Genomic DNA, 4,537 nt, shown 5'->3' with positions numbered 1-4,537 from the left:
TACAAACTGTACCGATGGTATGAACGAATCCCTTTCTTCATACAAATGTGTAAAAGATGCTAGTCGCACTTAAAAGCCGAGTACTCTACCGTTGAGTTAGCAACCCGAAAAAAATCGGAATAAAAAAAAAATGGAATTGCACGAGGCAATCAAAACATGAAATTAGCAAAAATTTGAATAAAATAAAAATACACGAAATTCTAAGATAAAAACATAGAAATAGAATAAGTGAAAATTTGTGGACCGCCTCCTGTCTTATTCATTCCATTGTTATCCATTTTTTTTTTTTTTTTTTCAATACAATATACAATTACAATAAAAAAAACTTCTTGTATCACAACAAATTCAAAGAAAGAACCCATTATTTGAATGAAGTGAAGTGCCAAACTTGTGGGCGGGGATAAATAGATCTATTTATCTACGATCGAATTATATTTGTTCGATACACTGTTGTCAATATGATTGTAAATTTTGAATATAAATGTTGAGAAAAGAATAAAGAATATAAAAAAGACTATAAAAAAATACAATGAAAAAAAGAATTAAGTCAATTTTTTTTTTTTTTTTTATTATATTGTATTTTTTATTATTAATTATTAATAATATTTATTATTATAATATTTATTATTTTTATTATTAATAATATTTATTATTATAATATTTATTATTTTTATTATTAATAATATTTATTATTATAATATTTATTATTTTTATTATTATAATATTTATTATTATAATATTTATTATTATAATATTTATTATTAATTATTTATTATTAATTATTATTATTTATTATTAATTATTATTAATATTTTCTATTTTTATATGTTATTTTTTCTTGTTATTTTCTCTGTTTTTTTATCTTATTTTATGTTATTTTTTTTTTTTTATCTTATTTTATGTTATTTTTTTAAATGCAATTACTTCATTTATTCAATTGATCTTTTTTCTCTATATTTTATATCAATAAAATTAGCTCAATAAAATCTGTTATAGAACACGGTATTCTATAGTAGCAAAGCAATAAGAAATACGAATAATAAATAAAAAAGTATGAATAAAACAAAAGAGGGGGGAGGAAATTATAAAGAAAAATTTATACAAAGCTAGATATGAGTCATCCACCCCCTCTTTTTTGTATTTCATTAATTGAATTTTGTTTGATTAAGACTAAGTTCCGTAAAAACCCCGGCCTTCTTTAAAATATCATGGACAGTTCCTGTGGGTTGAGCTCCTTTTTCAAGGAAATAGAGAATAGCGGGAACATTCAAATGGGTTTGATTATTTATCGGATCATAAAAACCAACTTTTCGAAGATCTCTTCCCTCTCTTCGGGATCGAACATCAATTGCAACGATTCGATAAACGGCTCATTGGGATAGATGTAGTTAAATAATACCCCCCCCCTAGAAACGTATAAGAAGTTTTCTCCTCGTACGGCTCGAGAAAAAAAAAAAAAAATGATTAAAAGTTATGTCTATTAAAAGTTATGTCTATGTATGGAATTATAATGTATGTAATTAGAATGTCAAAAAGATCCATAAACCCGGCAAATCAATTAGACATTTAAACCCGTCTTTTTTTTTTCAAAAAAAAAGAAGAAAAAAGCATTCGTACTCTCATAACTCAAGTCAAATAACTCTCAAAATGCTCAAAAAAAAATCCTTAGGCATTCTTTTATTGAGTGGTCTCTAACCCCTTTTTTTGTTTGTCTCGTTTAGAATCGATTTCGATTCTTCATTTTGATCTAGTTGTTGAGACAATTGAAAAGGGTATTTCCTTGTTCTAGGATCCTTTATCTTTGTCTTGAATCATTGGGTTTAGACATTACTTCGGCGATATTTAATCATTTCAAAAATGGCAGCAACATGCCCCTTTTTCTCTCTTTTTTTCTTTCTATCAAAGAATCATATGAACGATTAATTCCCGCATTATACACTTTTGATCGAAAGAGTTTTACCAATTCCAACAATTTTTCTTTTTGATTTGAAAATAGTTTGAATCGGAGCTTTTCGATTTCTATATCAAAAATAGACTTACGAAGTTGTTCCAACTTATTTATTTCCATTAATTAACCCTAGATCCTTGCCCCTGAAAAATGGATGTTTCTCTTCGAGCTCCATCCTGTACTATTTACATTACAACCCAACAAAAAGACGGATTATAATAGAACAGAACAAAGGATGTCGAGCCAAAAGCACCTTCATTTCTACATAATGGAAGGTGGTGGGTTTTGACATCCACAGCCGATCATGTCCTTCAAGTCGCACGTTGCTTTCTACCACATCGTTTCAAACGAAGTTTTACCATAACATTCCTCTAGTTTGGAACATTGATTCAATTATGGAATCATGAATAGTCATTGGTTCAGTCGATACATAGTAATCTATCTATACTTTTTCCTTCTATATGAAATCAATTTCCTTCTATATGAATCTATATGAAATAAATAGATAATTTAGGAAGAAAAAGCCTCAATAAGAATTCAAATTAACCCATATTGTATGAATACAATATATTTTTATTTTTTTATACTTTTATTAATATTAAGCTTTTCTATTCTAATTAATAAGAAATTAATAATATAATTAATAATAATAATATTACGAATATTATAAATAACACAAATAAACTAATCTTTTTGAATCTGCCTTGCATCTTCAAATAACTCGATAGATCAAATAACTCGATAGAATAGATTCGCCAATCTCACAGTTCTTCGAGTGCCAATCTTAAGAAATCATTAAAAATCAAAAGCAAGAATCACATTTTCTCCAATATTTGACTCTTAGAAAGAAGGTTGTTAAAAAAAAAAGAGCAATTTAGATTCGGATATCGTTATTCTGATATATAAAAAGAGTAGGCTCTGGGACGAAAGGATTCGAACCTTCGAATAGCGGGACCAAAACCCGTTGCCTTACCACTCGGCCACGCCCCATTTAGATTTCTATTTGAAACTACTAAACACTAATATGGGTATTCCCTGTTCGTCAATTCCAGTTCCAAATAACTATGGAATAGATTAGATTCTTGCTAGGATTTTGGCACGTATGGATAGAGAATTAAACCGAATTTATTGATCATTACATATAATTCAATTAAGATATTGTATGAAAGTATGATTTCTTCTATTCTCTTGTAAGAATTGAAGGCTTTTTGATTGGGTGAGTTCAAAGAAGTATTGTTTAGTCTGCCTTATTTTCCTTTCTTCATTTTTTTCCTTATATCAAAAAACATATTAATAACTCAATCAAAATTATCTCCAAGAACAAAATTTTGTTATGCTTAATCTTAATATCTTTAATTTGATCTGTATCTGTTTGAATTCTGCCCTTTTTTCGAGTAGTTTTTTATTCGCCAAATTGCCCGAGGCCTATGCTTTTTTGAATCCAATCGTAGATTTTATGCCAGTAATACCTGTTCTCTTTTTTCTCTTAGCCTTTGTTTGGCAAGCTGCTGTAAGTTTTCGATGAGATCCTTAATACTGTCCTAGAAAAATTCATGATTTATTCAAGAAAAAAAAATTGTAACAATTGAAAAGATTAGATAAGTCTTACACTATGAACACTATGAACGAACCGAACCCTCAATTCAAAGATTGAAATTCTTGGATAGCCATGATAAAGCTGGATCATCCCATTTCCTCATTCTGACCCTTTTTCGCCGAAGAACCCTATTTGGATTAAAGTCCGCCACAATATATAATTGTTGGTATAAAAGAATTTTTTTTTGTAATGAAAAACTCAACTCTTATTATAAATGAATTTCTGAAAATTCTTTTCGATTTCTAGAAATTCTAGAAATCACTTTATTTCTTGGTGTCAAAATAGGCTATGTAGTATAAAAACGAGGAATCTATTTTCGTATAAAAATAGAAAAATAAAAATTGCGTATAATTGCGTATATATATAAATAGAAAAATAAAAATTGCGTATAATTGCGTATATAAATAGAAAAATAAAAACGAAGAATCCATTCTCTTCTTTTTACAAAAAAATTCTATGGGAGGTTGTACAATGCGTAATCTTAAATTCGTTGTTTACACCGCAACGATATTCTTTGTTTCTCTCTTCATCTTCGGACTCCTATCTAATGATCCGGGACGTAATCCTGGTAATCCTGGACGGGAAGAATAAAAAAGGGAGAGTTCCTTGCTTCATTTTTATAAATGGTATTAGGATTTGATCTATTCCACTGTCAAAAACCGAAATGGAAAGAGAGGGATTCGAACCCTCGGTACGAATAACTCGCACAACGGATTAGCAATCCGACGCTTTAGTCCACTCAGCCATCTCTCCTAATTTAGAAAAGATAATTACTATGTTACAGTTACAGCACGCAAAAAGAAATGCTTGAAAAAAGCCCTCTTTCCTTTGTTATATAGACCTTTGTTATTTTGTTATATAGATTTTTATTTATTTATATTTTTATTTATTTATATTAATATATTAATTATATTAATTTTTATTTATTTATATTAATATTAGAGTATTATTAATCTTATTAGGGTATTATTAATCTATATATCTATAGATTC

General features: G+C 28.0%; 1 non-coding gene across 1 annotated transcript; it reads right to left on the bottom strand.

Annotated features, from left to right (window-relative positions):
• Positions 1 to 4,210: 4,210 nt before the first annotated feature.
• TRNAS-GCU (transfer RNA serine (anticodon GCU)) lies at positions 4,211 to 4,298 on the bottom strand. Its single transcript has one exon. It is a non-coding gene; the product is annotated as a tRNA-Ser (tRNA).
• Between the last annotated feature and the right edge of the window lie 239 nt (positions 4,299 to 4,537).

This window comes from Durio zibethinus, unplaced genomic scaffold (genome assembly GCF_047325235.1).
Source record: "Durio zibethinus cultivar Kanyao isolate XHJ-2024 unplaced genomic scaffold, ASM4732523v1 HiC_scaffold_43, whole genome shotgun sequence".
NCBI lineage: Eukaryota > Viridiplantae > Streptophyta > Magnoliopsida > Malvales > Malvaceae > Durio > Durio zibethinus.
The sequence above is the reverse complement of the archived record's forward strand: the minus strand, read 5'-3'. Positions and strand labels throughout refer to the sequence as shown.